Source organism: Gadus chalcogrammus, chromosome 8 (assembly GCF_026213295.1).
Source record: "Gadus chalcogrammus isolate NIFS_2021 chromosome 8, NIFS_Gcha_1.0, whole genome shotgun sequence".
Lineage (NCBI taxonomy): Eukaryota > Metazoa > Chordata > Actinopteri > Gadiformes > Gadidae > Gadus > Gadus chalcogrammus.
Window position 1 is genome coordinate 21,522,660 of NC_079419.1, and position 24,761 is coordinate 21,547,420.

Sequence of the window (24,761 nt, forward strand, 5' to 3'; positions counted from 1 at the left end):
TGTATTGTATGAAATGTTATATTCTTAAAAACTATTGATTTATTGATTGTATTGTATGAAATGTTATATCCTTAAAAACTATTGATTGATTGATTGTATTGTATGAAATGTTTTATTCTTAAAAACGATTGATTGTATTGTATGAAATTATTGATTGTATTGTATGAAATGTTTATCCTTAAAAACTATTGATAGATTGATTGATTGTATTGTATGAAATGTATCGATTGTATGGAAATATCTTTATTCTCATGATTGTAAAATAAATTAACATTTTTCTACATTGGGTGTGCTCATTTAAATGCAAATTATTATGAACATTTATTAACACACTAATGTGTCTATATAGGGACCACACATATTGCATTATATTTGACACAATTACTGTGTGAAAATCTTTTTTAACACAGTAGGTGTGTTAAAAGTAACACAATATGTGTGGTCCCTATATAGACACATTAGTGTGTTGGGAATTGACACAACTTGTGTTGATATTAACACATCTGTTTTAAGAGTGTGTAACATTACGGTCTGAAAACCAGGGTCCACAACCTGTGTTCGCGTTGGTCCATTTATCTAACGTTACAGAATAGCAAATTATCGATATAATCGCCACAATTTCGGTAAATATAACCATTTTAACCTCTTAAATTTGAAACTATAGGGCTTAACGGGTGTTCTTAGTTAACGTTACAGCGTCACTAACTGTAACGTTACCTTACTTATATTGCCTATTATATTACTTTAATGAAAAAAGTTTTAAGGGCCCTTGTTTTTTTTAACATTTGTATCGTTAAATACTCGAGTGACTAGAAACCAAATACTTACATTTAAATGCAGAACTTAAATCGCCATTCTCCGCCATCTCCGCGATACGTTGGGCCGTGAAGGATCTTGGGATACGTTGGGCCGTGAAGGATACAGCCGATGCATCCTTAAAATCCGGGAAAAGAAGGCTGCATTCGTAGGCCGCATTTGAAGGACCCTTGGAATTGGGACAGCACTTGGCGCGTCGCTGTGACGCAATCGGCGTCGACTAGTGGTGGATTCAATGATTCGTTTCCGTGACCCAGTTCGCGTGATTCAGTTCGCCACGAGGAGTCGTTCGCGAATCGTTCCTTCGTTCCTTCGTTCAGTCGAGTTTCCGGTAGCACTAACTCCCCTGAGTCTGACTGACTCAGCTGAGAACCGTGCAATGGGGTCCATTCCATGATGCGATTTACCGCTACCGGAAACCAGGCTGAACGAACATACGATTCGTGAACGACTCCTCCACGTTCAGTCGAGTTTCCGGTGAATCGATTCACCGGAAACTCGACCGAACGTGGAGGAGTCGTTCGAGGGACTTCACCTGGTCCCTTACGGACGTCTGAACTTAGGGGGACGAAGGCCTGCGAAAGGCCTGCGACGCCCCAACCGCGGAAGAAAGAGGGGTCCCTTGGTTCCGATTGATTGCCAACGCGATTCAGCCTAGTTTCCGGTAACGGTGAATCGCATCATGGAATGCACGCCATTGCACGGTTCTCAGCTGAGTCAGTCAGACTCAGGGGAGTTAGTGCTAACGGAAACTCGTTCGTTCGTTCAGTCGAGTTTCCAGTGAATCGAATGGTGAACGAGACGACCGAACGAACGAGGGAGACGAACCGGTTCAGTTCGTTCGTCCTAAAGACTCGGTCATTCGAACCGGTTCGCGAACGAACGAGCCAACACTAGCGTCGACGCATCCTTCGAATGCAGCCTTCGAAGGATGCGTCCTAGGAATTGGGACACAGCCAATGGTCTGCTGACACAGCCCCCTCTTATTGATGCCGTAAGTTTGCGACGAGATGCCCTCTCTGTGATGACAGCTCTCCGTGGCAGCCGCGTGCCGTCCATATGGGCAGGTGGGGCGGCGAACTCCCTGCAAAAGCAAGCTCCCAAAAAAGATAGTTCCTCAGTAAATCATTGCTCCAAGTTTATTTTTAATAATGTGATTGTCACATTAACTATCTATAGTTTCTGTAGGCTTTCCGACTATTTTTGGTCTGTTGATATCAAATTGATGGTGGCGATTCTAGTTGAGTTTAACGTGTCATGCAATGTGGGGAGGCGGAGCTCAACGACCGCGTCCCTCAGTATGTTTCGAGCATAACCCTGCAGGCTGCAATAAGAATTGCAATCAGCGCTATAAGACGCCCATATGGTCGTAAAGTAGTCTGCCCCATGGTCATATTCTAGGACTGTTGTTGTTTAAAATCGAATTACTCCGCCTAGGCCTATATCTTTCGGCATTGAAGACTATTTATTTATTTATTTCAGCAGGTATTCAAATTGCATACCTGATTTCATACTTGATTTAAACAGCTGTTATTGAGAAATATCTGATTTCAAAAAGTGTTGTTATTAAGAGATTTGCACAAATCGTCGGGCCAAGTTCCAAATTGAAGATCTGCTTGATTGATGACTTGTATTTCTACTTTTCATGTATTTGCAATGCACTCGCTAAGCCTGTTGTTAAAATAAAATAGGGAAGAAATAACTTCCCTATAAGGGACATCATATGACCAGTGTTGCGGATGGCACTTCAAAAGCGTGCAGTAACATTAGGCTATTAGTTTATTTTTAATTCTTACTCACAATTAGTTAAGTTAACATGTTTTAATGTAGCTCAAAATATATATGTAAAAAATATATATAAATTGTGGGTGTGGTCATACGCCAGTAGTTTCTGCCACACCGAAATGAAGGGGCACCGCACGCTACTGCTCCGTGGTTACGGAGGATTTCATTTCTCCACACCCTTCGAAGTCCTCATATGCGATATGAACGACATTTATCCAGAGTGGGCCAAGCGCGAAAAAGATTGCCTGTGTGATCCCTGTCTCTATTGTTTTGTGTGATTTGACCGGCAGTTGGTCTGCTTATAGGTCGGAATGAAGCGTCCACCGATTATTGACAGGATGGGTATTTTATTCTACCGGAATCGTTCGCTTATTCACTAGACAGTGTGTAGTGAAGAAGCGAGTGAACTACCAGAATCGTTCGCTTCTTCACTAGACACTGTCTAGTCACTAGACAGTGTCTAGTTAATAAGCGAACGATTCCGGTGGAATAAAGTACCCATCCTGTCAATAATCGGTGGCCGCTTCATTCCGGCCTTCATAACGAGGCATAGGCTGCATCCGAATACTTAGTACATACTATTTCTGTCCAGTGTCTACTACTTGACCATACTACACTTGACTGTGTAGTACGGTGCGTAGAACGCCTCCGAACGCTTCCGAACACCGCCGAAACTCCACCGGATGTTTGGAGATGACGTATCTCCCCCCAGATGGCGGCAAAATGTACCTGTTTTCCGTCTTGTTATCGTTGCTATTAAATAAAAAGTCTCTTTCTACGCGAATGGCTCTTGAAATGGATATCGCTGCTAGAAGGCGTCGTCGTCGGTCATCTCGTAGAGCGACTTACCGGCAGGTTATGATGTATATATGTGGACATTTGGTAAGTCATTTTTTTGGAATAATAATACATTTACAGTTATTTGTTACTCCGTGAAAAAGACGATTGAAGTTAATTTTTCCTTTTTTATTGAACACACACACACAAATAAAAAGCCGCTGTTGGTGGTGTCGGGTCAGCCATCTCTTCTTCGTTTGTTACCAGACTCCGGTTGCATTGTGGGATAGCGTAGTGAAGTCCGTGGTTTACTTTGGCGGTAGTACGCATTCGGAAACGTCTTCCGTACTACAGAATGCGTACTGAGTATTCGGACGCGCTATATTTTTCGCATACTACAAAATGCATACTATATAGTATGCAAGTATGAGTATTCGGATGCAGCCATAGTGTTACGAGTAGCGTATGTGTGTGTGCGAGAATGGCAGTGTGCGTATGTGTGTGCGTGAGTGACGTCAGCGAGCGAGGAGAGCGAGCGGTAGCGCGTGTGTCTAGTAGACACACGCGCTACCGCTCGCTCTCCTCGCTCGTCCACACACTCGCTGACGTCACTCACACACACACATGCGCACACTGCCATTCTCGCGCACACACATACGCTACTCGTAACACTATGCCTCGTTATTGCGACGTTCATGTCACGCCCCGTGCCCACTACCTCCGTCAGTTGTCCGTTGCCCATTGACTTTGAATGGGGACGGACGCGCAATGCATTGTGGATCCGTCCGTTTAGTTGGAGCGTTCGCCACCGTCAGAAAGTTGAAAAATGTTCAACTTTTTCGGCAGCGACGGTTCCGTCATCCAATCAGATCGCGTATGCAAATTTAAGCACTGTGACGCGACTCGGGCTCTGACGATACTGGAAAGCGGGAAAGCGGGTCATCTTGCCTCGCAACAAGCAGGAAGAAGCGGGAAGAACCCGGCGAAGCGATTTGATTGGCTGACGGATGCCTCTGTAAAGACTACTCCCCCATCCGTCAGCCACGCCTTCCCACGTCCGTTGACTGACGGTGCAGTGGGCACGAGGCGTTAGATGTTCATGTATTTTCCCATCTATTGAAAGTTAGGCTATTAAACTTTTTGCATTCTATACGGCCTGATTATGTCATTATTTAAGCTGCATAGCCTAATAAGAAGCGCCAATAGGATATTTGACTAAACCACCAAACTAGTTGAGGGTTTTTGCCTACCTGCAAGCATCCTCCAACTTCAATCTTTGGTTATTTATTTATTAATTTAGCTATACTTTAATAGGATTTCCGAAGTGAAGCTATGTTGACTGGGAATAGCGCTATATTTGTTTCTGATCTGGGTTTCTCCCTTTCTTCAGGATGTCTTTCTCTCTTAAGGAGATGTGTGAAAGGGTCAATGTCAGGTATGATAGGGTACTTGAGGCGAACGTGAGGGTCAACAATGAGGAGGAAGGTTTGTAGGAAACTAAAATTGAGTCAGCCAGACAGGAAAGTCTAAACTGTATTCATTGCTCTAAATGGTTTCCCTCTGTCATTGTTAGATTCAGTTGAAAGTGACGGTGCAAATACAGCTGCCAATGAGGGTAGGTACTTTAGGCTTAAATTATTTTTCTCCCAGTTGCAGCTACCTACTATTCTGCAACCCAAAGCCTATTGATGTGTTGCACATTAAAGATCCCATGCCATGCTATTTTATGGATGCTTTAATATAGGTATTAGTGGGCCACAAACACAGTATTCAAAGACGTCCCCGAAATTCAGCCGTGGTGCAGAGTTACAGCCACTCCGAACTAGTCGCACATTGAGCTTCCCCCAAACGCGCTGTTTTGGTGGGCGTGTCAAGGCAGGTCAAGGAGGGGGGTGGGGGTGTGGCCCTGAGCAGCTTGTAGCCACAGTACCATGCGCTGTTTACGGTGGATGTATCGCAATGGCTCGTAGAAACCCATATTATACATAGATATCTATGTAATATAATATAATATATATTATCACCTGGCCCTGAGCAGCTTGTAGCCACGGTACCATGCGCTCAGTTTACGGTGGATGTATCGCAATGGCTCTTAGAAACCCATATTATACATAGATATCTATATCATATAATAGGCTATATAATATATATTATCACGGCCAAAAGCTGTGTGAGCCTCCAGACGATAGGCTATTATGAATCTCAAACGACCGCGTCTTCTTCAGATTGATGTGGAAGTGGAAGAACCAGAGACGTCGGAGAACCCGACGAAGTCCTTTGTGATTCATTATATCGTCTGGAGGTGCACACAGATTTTGGCCGTGATAATATGTATTATTTGATATAGATATCTATGTATTATATGATATTATTTAGATTTAGAGCCCCAGGACTCTCACGCAAGTGTTGTACACTTCCTTGTTATTTGGATAACCGTTCTGCTGTTGGTGTGATGGCACACACGTCGGACTCTCGTCTCTGGTATTTCTACAACGAGACTCGTAGTGGGGGTTATCGCAGCCATGGTTGCGAATGAATTGGGGGAAAGGAACTTTGGCTTTGACTCCCTGAAGTACATGAACCACGACATGGAGGAGAAGGGGATTGTTGGCCGCGAATGTATCCCGCTTGAGCCCTGCTTCCCACCGCCTCGGCAGCGGTCAGCGCTAATCACCGCCTCCTGAAGCCGAGGCGGTGGTCCATCGGCAGCGAGACTCCGGCGGGAGACGACCGCGCGCTGCCTGCTGCCTGCTGCCGGCGCGAGGCACCACCGCCCGGCTGCCCGCTGCCGGGCGGTGGTGCTTCGCGGCGGTGGTGCCTCGCGGCAACCGGCGGCAGGCAGCATGTCGCAGTTCATGTACTTCGATGTCGTTCTGCCATTGCATTCAATAACTAGCCTGTTACTACGAACTAAGCAACTACCGTACACTTATTAGCATTTAGCACTAGCTCAATCACGACTCTTTCAGAATTCTTGTGGGTGGTTACGAACCAACAAAGTGGGCAGGGCCATGAATAATAGTTTGACAACGCTACGTCACAGTGTCACCTTATCCAGATCGGCTCATTTCTTCTGCCTTTTTCCTTTCATTGCCTATTGCATTCAGCAGACAAACTGCATAGATTTCAAACTTACCACAGCTCACAAACTTATTCAGACCTATGTTATTTAACAAACAATAGGAAAAATGTGATTTTAATGGCATGGGCTCTTTAAGATGAAAGCCTGCCACACTTGTTGTTCTGATTCCCTTGATCGAGGAAGGAATCCAAATACTAACTCATCAAATTGTATGTAGCTAAATTAAAAATGATTACTCGTAGAGAATAGTTACTGTATGTTTGCTGCTCAGTTCTGAATTTTTAAAGCATTGTAGTGTGCTAAATGTAAATTATATTTTATTGTTGTTAGATTCTCTGGAAAGTGATAATGACAATCACTCTGAAAGTGCCAGTGATGGTAAGTATCTTATTATGCTTATTCTCAGATTATGCTACACTATAGCCTCCACCTCACATTGGTTTTGAGTTGGACAGACTAAAGCCCATTACTAATTACAAATCGAGTGTATTTAATCAATTATGAGTCTAAATTAATGCAATCTTATATCAGAATGATGTCATAAGTGCATTTGTTGTACTAAATGTGTTCCTCTATATTGTTCTAAGACTCACTTGAACACGATCCTGAAAATGACCCGGAAAACACACCTGTCAATGAAGGTGAGCAACTTATTGTCAATTTGTTTTTTTACATTTCTGTCAGCTACTAATTGGCTCAGCCACATGCGCACGCACACACACACACACACACACACACACACACACACACACACACACACACACACACACACACACACACACACACACACACACACACACACACACATACACGTTTACCATACCAACAGGGGACTATCGGTTTTCATCGACCAAGTGTGGACCTCTATTTCTGGTCATTTAAAAAATACAAAAACATAATACAGAGTTTAGTTTTAAGTTATTTTGTCATAATATAACTTCAAATGTGTTTTTTTTATTTCTTTTAAAGAAGTTGCCAAGAGGGGACTTGAATACTTAAGCGATATTTACATATCAAAGAGGGGACTCCATTCACTGCAGCAAGGGAGCTGTCTGTGCCTCTTGTTTCACTCAATGAGTGTTTGCCAACTGCAACTGTTGCTTCTTTCAGTGCGTTTACATGGGAAAATATAAAAGATGGTCCCCATTTGGATTGTAAAACATGTTAAATGGTATGGGGCGACCCTCACACTCCTGCATGGATCTTTTCATGTGTGGAAAAGAATAAATGTAATCCTCATCAATAATCAGAATCATCTTTTAAGATATATTTAGAAGGGTTAAAAGATGTGCGTTTAATTTGCAATTTGCAAGTTAAATATGGACAATAATGCGATTAATCATCATTAAATATTTTTATTGATTGCCCTAGTTAGCCCTGTTATCTATACGCCTTTTTTTCTCACGAAAAAAAGTCTCTTATGAACTATGGAAGAACTGTCTAAAGGCTCTATGGCAAATTATTTATTTTTTACTATAGGGAAAGCAGTTAACAATTTTTTTTCTAACCTAATGAATACATAAATGCTGGAGTGTAAGTGTCGCTCCATACCATTGAACAGGGGACCAGTGTCATTTTGTACAGGCAAAGAGGGGACTTCTGTCATTCTGTACAATCCAAGTGGGGACCATCTTTTCTGTTTGACGGCACAAAGTTAAAAACAAAATTCTACACATCAAACTTTCTTTGATGGTCTGTATACTATTGTGCAGGTTCTGACATATGCTGTACGTAACTCCATCAAAAAGACAGATGATAGCTTTAAGGCGGTTCAAGTGCAGGGAACAGCGATTGTTGATTGATTGAACAGTGATAAATTGTGGTAGTTAAAACTGAAGTCATGTTATTGTGGAAAAATATAATCTAGAAAAAACTGTCCCATACATAAATTCACATTCAAAGAACAGACAAACTTTGTGCTCTAAAATATAAAAGATGGTCCCCACTTGGATTGTAAAACATGACAGAAGTCCCCTGTTAAATGGTAAGGGGCGACCCTCACACTCCTGCATGTATCTATTCATGAAGTGTGGAAAAGAAAAAATGTAATCCTCATCAATAATCTATGATCATCTTTTAAGATATATTTAGAAGGGTTAAAAAATGTGCGATTAATTTGCAATTTGCAAGTTAAATATGGACAATAATGCGATTAATCACGATTAAATATTTTAATTAATTGACAGCCCTAGTTAGCCCTGTTATATAAACGTTTTTTATCTCATGACAAAATGTCTCTTTTGAACTATGGAAGAACTGTCTAAACTGTCCAAATTATTTATTTTTTTGCGATAGAGAAAGCAGTTAACCATTTTTTTCCAACCCATATGTATGCATAAATGCTGGAGTGTAAGTGTCGCTCCATACCATTTAACAGGGGACCAGTGTCCTTTTGTACAGGCAAAGAGGGGACTTCTGTCATTCTGTACATTCCAAGTGGGGACCATCTTTTCTGTTTAACAGCACAAATTTAAAAACAAAATTCTACACATTACAGTTTTTCTCAGTCGCTTTGGTACATTTCTCAGATCAGAAATGAAATTTGCAAAGCAGTAAGTGCATTTCTCAAAACAATGCGTTCAAATAGCAAAACACCATGGATTACCTGCAAAAGCCAGTCTCTTGCTCAAAATCCTTAGCTCATCTCTCAAAAGTTCAATGAACATGTCAGTGCCATCAGAATGACAAGTCCTTGCGTCATTGTCTACGGATAAGACAGTCAAATTGCTTAGTCATGTTGTCAATATAACAGTGTACTCTTGAGGGATAATCTGATGTAAACTATGGCTAAAGTTTTGAAGACAATTATTGTAAATTGTAAGTTACACCTTAGTGTATGTGGGAGATTGATTGCAACAGACTGGACAAGATTCACATTTACGCTTTGACTGTTTGTACTGCAATTTGTTGACAGACCATGTCATTGCTAGAAATGTGAACATAGGAAAATCTCCTTAGGGAAAACTGTACATGCATTGCTGTCGGTATTACAGTGCAGTCATCCTACAACTCCTGACGTTCCTGTGTGTTGGGCCACAAATTCTCAGACAATTTACTGTAACATTGTGTTGTGCTCCAGCTATATACTTGCCAGTTCATGGTTCAGGAGATGCACCTTTGAGCTATTGGTTGATCGTTGGTTGAACTAACAGTTCACACATTTCCCTTCTTTAGAGAAAGGCAAGATTCAACTGGTAGCAATTGACCAATTCAGGATAGATTTAGAAAAAAGAACAAAAAAAAGAGTCTAAGGCCAGTGTATAGAAATGTATAGAAATATGCTTGACATATTATGACAACTTGTTCAACCATTTTGCATGCAAAGACTTATGCAATGAACTAATACCTAAATGTTGTGGGGGTGAGACTCTTCCATAGAGACCATTACAATACATTTTGATCAACATGACATAAGCAATTGATAATGTAGGAAAGAGCAGAGAATTGTACATAATCATGTGCATGGATGTACCAAAGCATTTGCAACGTTTTCAAATAAATGAGAAACTGTTTTTTTTCCATGTGCACAAGTGACACACTGATTTGAAAATTGAACAGGTAGTTTTGAGAATTTCAATTCTGATCTGAGAAATTAACCAAAGCGACTGAGAAAAACTGTAGTGTATGTGGGAGATTGATTGCAAGAGACTGGACAAGATTCACATTTACGCTTTGACTGTTTGTACTGAAATTTGTTGACAGACCATGTCATTGCTAGAAATGTGAACATAGAAAAATCTCCTTAGGGAAAACTGTACATGCATTGCTGTCGGAATTGCAGTGCAGTCATCCTACAACTCCTGACGTTCCTGTGTGTTGGGCCACAAATTCTCAGACAATTTACTGTAACATTGTGTTGTGCTCCAGCTATATACTTGCCAGTTCATGGTTCAGGAGATGCACCTTTGAGCTATTGGTTGATCGTTGGTTGAACTAACACTTCACACATTTCCCTTCTTTAGAGAAAGGCAAGATTCAACTGGTAGCAATTGACCAATTCAGGATAGATTTAGAAAAAAGAACAAAAAAAAGAGTCTAAGGCCAGTGTATAGAAATGTATAGAAATATGCTTGACATATTATGACAACTTGTTCAACCATTTTGCATGCAAAGACTTATGCAATAAACTAATACCTAAATGTTGTGGGGGTGAGACTCTTCCATAGAGACCATTACAATACATTTTGATCAACATGACATAAGCAATTGATAATGTAGGAAAGAGCAGAGAATTGTACATAATCATGTGCATGGATGTACCAAAGCATTCGCAACGTTTTCAAATAAATGAGAAACTGTTTTTTTCATGTGCACAAGTGACGCACTGATGTGAAAATTGAACAGGTAGTTTTGAGAATTTCAATTCTGATCTGAGAAATTAACCAAAGCAACTGAGAAAAACTGTAAACTTTCTTGAATGGTCTGTATACTATTGTGCAGGTTCCGACATATGCTGTAGATAACTCCATCAAAAAGACAGGTGATAGCTTTAAGGATGTTCAAGTGCAGGGAACAGCGATTGTTGCTTGATTGAACCGTGATAAATTGTGGTAGTTAAAACTGAAGTCATGATATTGTGGAAAAATATAATTTAGAAAAAACTGTCCCTTACATAAGTTCACATTCAAAGAACAGACAAACATTGTGCTCTAAAATATGAAAAGATGGTTCCCACTTGGATTGTACAACATGACAGAAGTCCCCTGTTAAATGGTATGGGGCGACCCTCACACTCCTGCTGCATGGATCCATTCATGAAGTGTGGAAAAGAATAAATGTAATCCTCATCAATAATCAATAATCATCTTTTAAGATATATTTAGAATGGTTAAAAAATGTGCAATTAATTGGCAATTTGCAAGTTAAATATGGACAATAATGCGATTAATCACGATAAAATATTTTAATTGATTGACAGCCCTAGTTAGCCCTGTTATGTATACGGTTTTTTTTCTCAGGACAAAATGTCTCTTATGAACTATGGAGGAACTGTGTAAAGGCTCTATGGCAAATTACTTATTTTGTACTATAGAGAAAGCAGTTAACAATTTTTTTCTACCCTAATGAATACATAAATGCTGGAGTGTAAGTGTCGCTCCATACCATTTAACAGGGGACCAGTTTCATTTTGTACAGGCAAAGAAGGGACTTCTGTCATTCTGTACAATCCAAGTGGGGACCATCTTTTCTGTTTAACAGCACAAAGTTAAAAACAAAATTCAACACATCAAACTTTCTTTGATGGTCTGTATACTATTGTGCAGGTTCTGACATATGCTGTAGGTAACTCCATCAAAAAGACAGATGATAGCTTTAAGGCGGTTCAAGTGCAGGGAACAGCGATTGTTGATTGATTGAACCGTGATAAATTGACTTGATAAAATAACGTCCCGGCAGCGGCGTTCAAGCACTCCTTCACACGACTGTTGTGAAGGAGTGCTTGAACGCCGCTGCCAAGACGTTATTTTAAGGTAAACAAAGGGATGAATTGTGTGAATAAATAAAGCAAATCCCAATGTGAGCTGCAACGACAACCAGAAAATCCGAAATGTTATCAGATGACGCACTGTCACAGCTTCATGCGGCTGTTCAGAGTGCCCCATCCTTAGCCATTGATGAGTCTTCAGATGTAACGGATAATGCCCAGCTTTTGGTTTATGTTTGATTGTTTCATCAAGACAAGAAAGATCTGTGAGGACCTGTTGGGTCTAACACCACTTGAGACACTGTTGTGCTTACTTGAAATGAAGGCCTAATGCTCTTTTTGTGTTTATTTGAAATGAAGGCCTGGTGTTCCTGTTCTGCTTACTTCACATGTAGGCCTTATGCACTTTTTATGTTTACTTGAATTGCAGGCCTAATGTACCTGTTTTGTTTACTTTAAATGTTAATATGCGTTACTTTGACTTAGTAGTTTTTCATGGTTAAAAGTAAGCTATTTGGAAATTGAAAATAAATACATCTGAAAATATAAGGTAATATGCCGTGTTGATTGTATTTGACAAAAGAAGGCTATTAGGACGTGGTAGGTTCGGACCTTACCTAGAAGGAATTTTTAGTAACTGGACCTTGTTCAATTTTAATTGAAGACCCCTGGCCTAGTGTGAGTGCAGGCCAGAGAACAATGGGGCCAGTTGAGCCAGTTAGGTGTGAAAACTGCCAACGGCGTTGATGTGAGTGCACCCTAAGTAGCATAAAGTATGTAAATGCAACAACCCTCCCCCGTCTCTCACTTCTCAGGGGCCACTCACACTAGGGCCGTTTGCCTGTTCCTTGCTGCAGGAAGATTCAGCAAGATTACCCCCCTTCCCCCCTCCCCCCGCTGGCCCGTGGTCACACTGCTCCCAAAGGCCGTGGCCTGGGCACGATTGCTCCTTCATACATACGTCATCACGTCGTAATACGATAAATACGTCATCACCAAGCGTGGTGTCCAGCTGCGACTGAGTGCTGTCGTCGGCCCAAATTTCAAGTAAACACTCAACTTCACTATCGCACCAACGTAAACCCACTCGTGAACCCCTTGCCGCCATTGTTTAAAATGATTGTTGTGGGGAAGAAGGGCATGGACCTATAAAGAAAGAAGAGTCTCGCAAGGACTACGTCATCCAGCTCACGTTGGTATGAACAAAGAAGAGCGCTTTTGGAATCTCAATTACGCATCATGCTTTAGCACGTCAATTTATAGACCTAAGGCCTATAGATAGACTGTAAAAGTAGTCAGGAATGGAATATTTCCCTCGTAGTTTAGTTCTGCTTGTATAACATGAGGCCGACTATTTCGTAATTCTGTTGAATTGTTTAAGTTTTCAACAATATTTAGACATCGCAACAGACTGGCTGGGCTTATTATACGGAACATGCATTCAAATTTAGGCTACTACGAGATAATAAGTACAATAGTCTACCGCAAATTCACGGTCATCCGAGGTCAGAAGGTTAACAGCCCTTTAACGCAAATCAGAGCAAGCATCAATATCAACATTTATTTTGCTTCATTTCAAAAACAAAGCCTTTCAGAAGCCTTTAACTTATCAGGCAAACTAACAATATCCTTAAGGGCAGAACATCAAAATAATAACTGGGTAGTTTTGCGCCAACAGGCAGGCTTAAAAGATTGCCAAACATGAAAATAGATGGGAAGAAGAGAGAGCATGAGAAGAAAATTTATTAATTCATTTACAGGAGTAATCGGCGGGGTTTGCTCTTGAAAATGTCAATGATTTCATCGAAGTCGAGAGTTACTGTAAGCTGTCTCTCAAATGTCAACAGACAGAGGCACTTAAGGCGAGTTGTAAGCATGGTGCTCCTATTTGCTGTTTTAATTCGGTTGACACTGGAAAAGACGCGTTCAACTAAACAGGATGTCATTGTGTGATCAGAGCTTGAAAGCATGGATATTCGGGAAAACGTCCTCATTGCATATGTCCATCACTTCAAGAATACTTTTGAGATGTTCTCCTCTTTTTTCCTTCTCTCTGAGTTGCACAAACACTGCGAGCTCCGACTCTGATATGGTTATCTAGCGCTTTCCTGTATCATTGAGAGAGTTCGCTTTAGTAGCCAAAGTGGTGTCATTTATATCGAGGATGGGGACATCAGGATTGCTGCAGATGACATGAGCCCATAGGTGTCACTGTGGAATCGGTTGTTCAGTTCATTAAGCTGGCAGCCTATTAGCGCGTTGGAAATGTTGCGCAGGTCACTGTCACTCCTCACTCTTGTCGATTTCCCCAACGTGCATGTGAAGATACTTCCCTCAAATCGGCCTGGGAGATTTCTTGAGCGGGAGGGCAAACTTGGTACATCCCAGTTGTTGACATCATGATCCTCCATCATCTTATTTGTTGTTGCCAACATGTTTAAGAACGCACAGTCACCTGAGCGCATGTCTGTCAGTTCTTGTTTGAGGTTCTCGATCAAATCAATCGTGTCTGTCACTGATGCGGTGATGGACTGGAGGCTATTAGAGGTGAAGTTAAAGGCTATATTGCCAATGCAAAAAAAGAACTTCACAAGGTCTGTCTTTTTACAATTACTATTCGTCGTGTTGATTAGCAGAGAAATAGTCTGCATAAGACGTTTACGTTGCTTAGCAACCGAATACGCTGGGGTTTATGAATACCTGACATGCGGAGTGATATCAAAGACGTGATTCAGAGGCAAAAACACTTCCCTTGACGCTTTCATTTCACAGCATTGAAAAGAACTGTGCAATAAATTAAATATATAATATATATTATTTTATTTATTTTTTTAAGAAAAGTTTTGGGTGGGCCTGTTGAACAGCCTGGGTCCGTCAGGCCCACCCATAACGCCGTGCCTGGTGTGAGTGCAGGCCAGAGAACAATGGGGCCAGTTGAGCAAGGTGTGAGTGCACCCTTAAGTAGCATAAAGTATGTAAATCCATTCCACATCCCCCCCTCCCTAAAAGCGGTATATAATGTGGTGAAGAAATGGTATAGTAACAAAATCCTACTGTATCTCTATAGTTAAATTAGTATTTTATTATGATCAGAGCAATTTATTAGAATTCAAAAGAATAATCCGCCTAGTTTGATAGAATCTAGAATAAAACTGGAAGCCGACCTGTCTGCAGTTGCATTGCCAGAGGCAAGTTAGCAACCTTGAAACTCACTGTAGAAAGGCCTAACGACCATCGTCAACTCAGGTAACCATCCCCCATCACGATACGAGATGAGAGCAACAACCCTCCCCCGCTCTAAGTTTCTCACTTCTCAGAGGCAGCACTCAACACAATTTAAGCTTAAAGTTAGGATCTGTGAAGTGCATGGTTGCTGGTCACTCAACTGTTCTTAAAAATATGTAGAGAGACATGAATGATTATTTAGCCATCCTCTAGCTGACTGGTTCTTTGCCTTCTGGGTAGCCCTTTATTTAATACAGTTTCATACTTGACAATGGTTAAGCAATCCATTAAAGCTGAGCCCTAAGATTCTGTTACAAAAACATAGTAACATTGAGTATATATAGTTATTTCCTCTTTCATAAAAGCAGGAGTGTGAATGTCGCTCCGTGCTATCTAAGAAGGGACTTGTGTCATTTTGTAATAGCCAATATAAATATATCATAATAACAATCTAAATATATCATATTCTGATTGTTATTATCTCTTAAGAACTATCCATTTTGCTTATTTATTATTTTACTCATCCATGTTGGAGTGTGAATGTCACTCTATGCTATCTAAGAGGGAACTTCTGTCATTATGCATCAGCCAACAGTGGACCCCTATCATTCCATACAGTACAAGTGTGGACCATTTTCTGTGATGCAAATCAACAATTCAAATGCATTTCTTTAAAAATAGATTGGGGACTGAAGTACATTGTAAAATGGTAAATTAAGGCTAATTTGGGGATTGAACAATTTCAAAGATCTAGAGCCTTATATTGTATTTTAATTGTATTTGTTAATCATTTTTATTGATACAAATGAATAGATAGGTTTTTGTTAGACTATTCTGTTCCTAAAAACACACTAACAAATCAAGTTGGACAAATTATTATTACATTAGTTGAGATTACTATCTTCCCCTTACAGTATATATAGTTAATTCCTCTTTTCATAAAAGCAGGAGTGTGAATGTCGCTCCATGCTATCTAAGAAGGGACTTGTGTCATTTTGTCCTAGCCAACAGTGGACCCCTGTCATTAGAAAAACTTATGTTATGCAAATCAACAGATAAAATGCATTCCTTTAACCCGAGACTAAGCACACAAGTTTGTAGTTGTAAAGAAATAAAAACTTTATTAAGTTTAGAAATTTGGGTTCATGACAAGCCACAATTACAACATTGTTGGGGCAACTTTACTTGCAAAATAACACAATATATATGTATACATATATATTTGAATATATATCATATTTAGATTGTTATTACCTCTTAAGAACTATCCATTTAGCTTATTTATTTTTTTACGCATCCATGTTGGAGTGTGAATGTCACTCTATGCTATCTAAGAGGGAACTTCTGTCATTATGCACTAGCCAACAGTGGACCCCTGTCATTCCATACAGTACAAGTGTGGACCACTTTCTGTGATGCAAATCAACAATTCAAATGCATTTCTTTAAAAATAGATTGGGGACTGAAGTACATTGTAAAATGGTAAATTAAGGCTTATTTGGGGATCGAACAATTTCAAAGGTCTAGACCCTTATATTGTATTTTAATTGTATTTGTTTATCATTTTTATTGATACAAATGAATAGATAGGTTTTTGTTAGACTATTCTATTCCTAAAAACACACTAACAAATCAAGTTTGACAAATTATTATTACATTAGTTGAGATCTCTATCTTTCCCTTACAGTATATATAGTTATTTCCTCTTTTCATAAAACCAGGAGTGTGAATGTCGCTCCATGCTATCCAACAGTGGACCCCTGTCATTACATACAAAAAAAGTATGGAACTTTTAAAGCTGAGCAGTTACATTTTGTTAGAAAAATACACTATGTTTGTTTGTTGTTTGCATGTTTCAAGAGACTGGTTTTCTTCATGATTGCATGTTTGAAGAGACTTTACTAAGTAGTCTGTTTAACAGCCCTCTACACTCTGACAGACGTGTGAACGGCTGCAGGTCGTTCACACAATAGAGGAGTGTTTGAAGCGACGTGTGTGGATTGGTCGTTGAAAATCAAGCTCTGGCCAGCAGAGGCGCTATAGAGTATGGACTAAACACTCACACACTTTCAGGTCCCCTGTTGGCAAAAGTTGAGAAAATGCGTCAAAATATTTTAGGCATGTTTTTAGGTTGATTTAAGGCATGACCAAAAGGGGACCTGAAAAATGTCCCCTCTTGGCTCGGAGGTCCCCTGTTGGTGAAGGTGTTACGACGCCGAAGTCCACTGTTGGATAGTTAGGCGAGTACACACACACACACACACACACACACACACACACACACACACACACACACACACACACACACCACAGCAATGCCAAACTTTAATGCATGCCTACACACTGACACACATACTTCCACATGCTAAGAAACCATGTTAGAGAAATGTGAATTTGTGAAACATGTTTTCTTGTGTTTTTCTTTTAATCATATGAAGATGCTGTTGATGTTGCTGCTGCTGTTGACCGGGGAAGGTCAAGAAAGAGGGCCAACCCAAACGCTTTGAAGGGTAACATCCAGAAAAGGAGAAGAATGAGGGGCCAATCATATCTTGGACGGAAAAAAAATGAATTCATCAACATAGAACAGGGGTTTTCAAAGTGTGAGAGAGTGAGCCCCCCATCAGAGGAAAAAATTCTGCTGAGCCCCCCCAATTTTTTTTTTCTAAATACCTGTGTTTTGAAAGCTATTTTAATTATTTTACACATTTTAAACATCTCTGATCATAATTATAAAACATTTGAAACATATTTTTGAAACATATTTTTTAAACATATCTTTTAAACATATTTCTGAAACATTACAACATCTTTGTGCGTTTTTAAACACATTTCTTAACACAATTTAACAACTTTATCTAAGCATGTTTTAGCTTAACCTTTTTTAAATACATTTGAACATCTTAATCTGTGTAAACTGCCAGTCGAATCAGATCTGCCTTTTCAGTCCAGAGATTCGACTATTCGGCGGGGTTTGTATACCGGCGTTGCTATGGTGACCTAAATTATTATAAGCAACTGAAAACGATGCCGGTTTGAAACTAAAACTGTGATTCTGAAAAAAGTATAAATGCTATCAAAATTCCGTTTCTATAGTATTGAAGACACAAGTGTGTAGATTTGTTTAATGGTTTGAACGATGGTAAACGGTTGAAAAAGGAATGAGTTACGATCATAGGCGTCGATTAAATGGGGGGACGGGGGGGACATGTCCCCCCCACTATTTGAAATACGAATTTTGTCCCCACCAGTTTTAAAAATGTGCAAACCAATTGCGGTTGAAAAAATCCCCACATACTCAACCGAAATCGTCGAGTCTAAAATCATGCGATAGTCAAAAAAATTCGCCCAATACGCGTCTATACGTTCACTTTGTATGGGATCTTGTCGTCCCGTTGCGTTTGGTGTGAACGCACTGGAGAAGTTTCAAGACAGACAGCCAAAATTGACATTTTTATTCAGAAAATAGCCGGTCCTTTTGCTTCGTATAAAAAGCATGTTTGTGACACTGGATATCGATATGGATACTTCATCTAGCCTGCATGTGGAGGGCCACATAAGGTAAGAAAATGGTTTACGTAAACTTTGCTGCTGGTTCTGTTTGCTCGTGAATCGTGATGACCTAGCCAAAGGTTATCCACGGTCCTAAGCGATTGTGATCTGATTCTGGTTGGTGCTCCAGTTAGTATGCATTGTATATATAGATTGCAGCTAGTAGCAGCTACACACGGTGCGATTGCTATGCCAATGTGGTTATAGTTGGTTTTGTCTGATTGAGATATGTGACGACTTGGAGCCTGGTAGGCCTATCCTGACATAAATATGTTCTCGCATAACCTGTGTGATTATCCTAAACTGAAGGGGATTTTATTTGCGGACAATTTTCTTATGATGTTGTAACGAGTGAAGTCTACATTGGTCCTTCGCAAGTGTTTACTGGTGGTCAGGATTTGGCAGATGCAATTCTCCTCTGGGTGCTTGTATTTTTCTTCTTTTTTTAATGCAGCATAACATAAGCTTCAAGCGTCTGCCCTCTCCTTCAAAATGAAGCTTGGTGTCCATAATTTTACCATCTACAATATGGCATCACATGAAGCGACAAATTACCTTTGGCATGAGGGTGAGGGGGGGGTCTCTGCCAATGAGTTTGCCTCCTGCATTGTGGACTATCTTGAAACACACCTCACTTACACTGAATTCATTCTTTGGAGTGATGGGTGTGGTTATCAAAACCGAAACCTGGTCCTGAGCAATGCCCTCTTAAAGTTTGCCACTGAAAAAAAAAGCAAGTGACGCAGAAGTACCTTCAAAGAGGCCACACACAGATGGAATGTGACTCTGTGCACAGTGTGATCGAAAGAAAGTTAAGGAACCGAGATGTACACGTTCCAGCTGAGTATGCTGCGGTCATTCGGGGAGCTCGTTCAAGTCCAAAACCATACGAGCTGAAGTATGTTGATTACAGCTTTTTCCAAGTCAATTCGACTTGGTAGCAAAGCAGGCGATCCTACGGTGCATGACCTCCGAGCAGTCAGGTCTGTACAGACTAATTTTTCATCCATGAAATATTAGCCATATCATATTAAAATATTTTGTTTCATAAATCTAAACTTGCTTTTGGTTCCCTCCTATTCTCTGTTCCCCAACACCCCTCTTTTCTTTCATCTCTCTATTAGATACAATGTGGATGGCAGAATGGAGTTCAAATTACTCCACTCCGACAACTGGCAACCCTTCACATCCCCATCCCTGAGGAAGGCGTGTGTCAGCGTGGCCCCACTCTATACATCCCCCCAGAAAATTAAAGCACTGAAGTTCAAGCACCTTCAAGAACTGAAACATGTCTTACTGAAGGACTTTCATCCATTTTATGATGCACTTGACCATGAGTGATGGTCAGCTCAAATAGCACAAACAATAACATACACACCACTATTAAACATTATTTATTTATTTATTGATAAAAGCCAGTGTGGTTTTTCTGACTACCTAGATAAATGTCTTATTGATTAATGTATTAATGAAATGTTCTATTTATTGAGTATTGACTTGTAATTGTTTATGTGCATGTTTGAAAATGACTTGGTTTTATCTGTTGAACTCTTGGAATTCATATCTGCCAATCTGACAGGAAAGACATGATTAAAATCTTGCATTTAGGCAAGTTGCTATTTTATAATTCCACCTGTAGTAGCAGTAGTGAGTCTAGTTAGCCGTAACTGCTTAAACAGGAACGGGCTAGTTTGAGTTTAGTGAAATGGCAGCTTTATTTTTCCTTTTCTTTTCTGCAATGCAGTGCCAAATAAATATTATTTTGATGATAGCCTGGTGAGACAATAGCTTTCCTTTACAGTAGGCCTAACTTTATCGCTAGAAAAGTTTTCCCCTTGTCGCCTGAGACGTAGGTCAAGGAGTGGAGGAGTGACACAATTACGGTAGGGGTCTCACGGTAGGTTACAACCTCTGTATAGCTTGTTAGTGTACTGATTCATTATCGCTTCATAGTTAGCAGGAGACATAATTATGAAGGGACAATGAATCAGTACACTGATTTTCATACTGACAAGATTAATAGGCTATGCTCAGTTTATCAAATAGCCTTAGGTTGGACGTAGGCTATTTAATAAACTTAGCGTAGCCTATTCATCTGTCAGTATGAAGCACGACTTGCCCATTCATGATCGGAAGAACGCGTATCGACCACCGTTACTGTAAAATATGCACGTATGTCCATTTAAACTCGATTTTGGTAAAATGTGAACTATACCATCACACTGGCAATATTACGATTACATTTAAAGATGACGTACCAAGTATGACAACTCTACGTTCAACTGCTTTGAAATTAGGGTGTTTTTTTCATTTCCTGAAAAGTCACCATTTTGGATGTACGTGAGTTTCATCGGATAGCAACGATATGTTCTCATAACAAAGCTTTGCTTTGAGATGGATCAAATAATATAAATGTTATCTTACTCAATGGTCTGCAGACTGCTTGTGAAGCACTCGAGGGCCCCTTTGATGAAGACTGCATCAATGTCCTTCTTCTGGAGCTTCTGGTACAGAATGTCGACGTGCGACCGCTTTTTTATTAATTTTGGTCTTGGAGGTCCTGATTGTTTTAATGCCAATTTATCTGAATTGGATCGTCGACTAAAAGAAACTTCTTTCAGAGACGCAACGGAATCAGCAGCCATGTTGAAATTAGCAAGTGACTTGATCGAAGATATCCCTTTGCGCTCTTTGCCCAGTTACGTATGACGCAAGCACGTTAGGGCGAGTCCCAAATCCCCATTGAAAATGCATTGAAGGCTCATTATCCGAAAAATAAAGTTTTAACATGGCAGTCAACGGAGAATCCTTGGGCGATTTTCCACGTCAATGAATTTGCCCAGAAAGAGGCGGGACCATTTGAAACGCGACGATTCTGATTGAACAATGACAGGTAATATGTCTAGAACACCGAAAACTACTTTTGCTGTGATAGAATTTGTTAGGAAAAAATCCTCTTTCTCCCAGTTGGTACTGCGTCGCCCAAATTGCCCCAATACACCATCTGTTCTGATGTCCGATTCTCACATTCCGGTCTCCTCCCTAGTTTCTCTCTAATCTATCTCCCCATAGAGCTTCCTCTCCCAGTCTTTCAACTCTTCTATGCCAGTCACCATGAGGGCCATCTCCTTAGAAAGCCTGGATGCTATCACAGATCTGACCATGGGAATACAGCAGCAAAAGATCAATCCTATCACTGTTAGTTCTATCAAAAGCACTATACCTATCTTAGCTAGCGCCATTCCCCACATACCAAACCTCGTTTCTAGCCATCCAAACATTCCCTGATCATGGCCTGCATTATCCTTTAACTCCTTTCTTAAACGTTTTAAGTTATCCATCGCGTGTGTGAAAGATCCATCTGGAGCAGTATTATTTGGAATGAAGGTACAGCACATTTCACCTATAAGAGCACAAACTCCTCATTTTCTGCTAAGAGCCAATCTAAGGCCTGTCTGTTCTGCCAAGCCACAGCGCTTGTGGCTGTCAGCTGTTCGCCCAAGGCGGATAACGCATCATCCGTGCAATTGATAAACCTTTGTTGGTTGTAAAAGATATAATTGATCCATTCCGCATTTTTAGCAATTCCGATTGCTGGCAGTAGTGCCTTAAAACCTGCTGCTATTTCACTTTGTGCCTTAAATTAATCGGGTATTCCTCTGGGTTGTCCTATTTTATCAATTCTTATGTTCTCGTCTGGTTCGTATGCTCTCTTCCGCGTGTTTAGGTAATTATTTTCTAAGTTACCGACAACATCATCTATTGATGGTAATATTGCAATCTATGTAACCACTTGGACCTTTGCGCATCGTCCTCTCCACATTTCAAGTATGGGACGAAAAATGTTATTACCGCAGAGCAAAAACTGATCTGCCACCACTCTGTCCTGGCTCACGAATGCTCCACCTTTCCACAACTTTTCCTTGTAGTTCTCTCTAGACTTCTGCTGAGAGCCTGGTAAAAGCTGAACATTTTTAATCGCAGGTGGTTGATATGACAGTCGTTTCCCGTTGATTTTGAATAGTGTGACATTCCAAATTAAGTTACATTGTTCCTCTGGTATACTACCAACATCGCTGGCATTCTTGTTTCCTTCGTCGTTTTGATGACATTCTAATCCCTCTTCAATATGAAAATCTGTTTGTTTTGGCCATGTTACTTCGCCTATTTCCTTTGATAGAGTTATGTCAAATTCTCGGCATCTTTTCATAATTACGTTCCATGGCTCTCCGTCATATTTATCTTCAGGATATTTGTTATGGTGACTCCATCCTAACAGCAGAAAACATTTCATTGAACATATAACGTACTTTTTCTGGTATGGGATACCATCTGTTCGTGTTCTATTTAAATTGACCTCTAGACTATTTAATTAACAATTATTCACCTCAGGCTCCGTGAATAGTGGGGAATAGAGGGATAAACGACAAGTGATAAATCCCTTGTCATTTATCCCTCGTCTTGTCGATTAGTTTGTTCATGTGCGGGCGGCAGTAGCTCAGGAGGTAGAGTGGGTTGGCTGGTAACCTGAAGGTTGTTAGTTCGATCCCCGGCTCCTCCTAGCTGAATGTCGAGGTGTCCTTGAGCAAGGCACCTAACCCTGACTGTTAGCTCCCGAAGCTCCCGGACGACTCCGCCGTCGGTGTGTGAATGTGAATGGTGAATGTGAGGCAATATTGTAAAGCGCTTTGGGTGGCCAATGGTTAGATAAAGCGCTATATAAATGCAGTCCATTTACATTTACATTTACATGTGACGATTTCAAAAACTTTTTGGGTTTTGTTTAAAGCATGCTACACGCGATTAGTTGGTTAGATTGGTGGCATGTAGAGCAAATGAAAATGATTCCCGCTTAAATACGAATGTTCTAGATGTATAAATACTCCCGCTTATCATCACTTGGTATCCAAACCACTATGGCGTTTCGATCTCTGAACTGAAAAAGGGTTGGGTCGTACAACACCGGGTGCCCAGTTACAGCCGCGATCAATACCAAGTATGATTAATACTGAAGCGCGTCATAGTCATTTGCATAAAGTTAAAACGTTTTCAACTTTTTTTTGACGCTCTGGTCGCTCAACTTTGGCCGCTGGTAGCGTTGGTCGCTTTGGTCGCTTTTGCCCATAGAAAGTGAATGACTTCCGGCGATTTGGTCGCTCAACTCGCTTCTGGTGTGGACGTAGGCCTACTGTACGTCTTGAGTTGGTGGTGCTAGCTTTACTTTCAAAGCAGCAAGCCCACTAGATAATATAGGCGGCGGGCGCAGAGCCACATAGGGACCAATGTGGGCCAGTGCCACTATGATTGACAGGCGGCCCACCCCATCAGGAACCGAGGAATCAAACTCACTTCCGTTTCATTCAAACTCCGTCCGTTTCATTCAAACTCACTTCCGTTTCATTCAAACTCACTTCCGTTTCATTCAAACTATTAAACTCCTTTTACATGTAAGTATGAGAGTGTATAGTCGTGTATGTGAGAGAGTATAATAGTGTATGTGAGAGAGTATAATAGTGTGTGTAAGACCAAGTATGAATTCTGTCCCAGGCGGCCCCTCATAATAATGCACGTACACTTGTATTCAGTTTAACGTCTTTACTGAAACCATGCTCACAGCATAACAGCCAAAGTATACACGAGAACAACAGGTGCAGATCAATCACTAGAACAACATGGCGGGGTACACAGGTATAAGCACAAAGGTTCCGGGGTGCACGATATAAATGAGTGCAACACTAATTCAGTCTATACCACTTCTCTCCCTTTAAGTAAACACTTATAATACGGTTAACCAAATAAACTGAAATTGCATGTATGTCCCCTTATAAAGTACAGACATTATATTGCACGAAAACCAACTTAAATCACATCCCAACTTCAAAATTTAACAATAGGCAATCAACAACAACAGGCAATCAACAACAACAGGCAATCAACAACAATTGGAATTGCACAACAATTTTCCTTCTCACATCAGGCAACAACAACAACCTGTATGGCCTCTTCTTTTTTTTTTTTTCTTTTTTTTACAGTTCAGTCTCTCTGGAGGCTTGTGTTGCCTCTCTGACCTTCTTAGTGCAATAGTAGAGTCCACAGACG

General features: G+C 40.5%; 1 protein-coding gene across 1 annotated transcript in view; it reads left to right on the forward strand.

Moving 5' to 3' along the window:
* Positions 1–24,761, forward strand: part of LOC130387491 (uncharacterized) — a 156,940-nt gene that overhangs the window by 14,460 nt on the left and 117,719 nt on the right. The gene's annotated exons all lie outside the window — the stretch shown is intronic.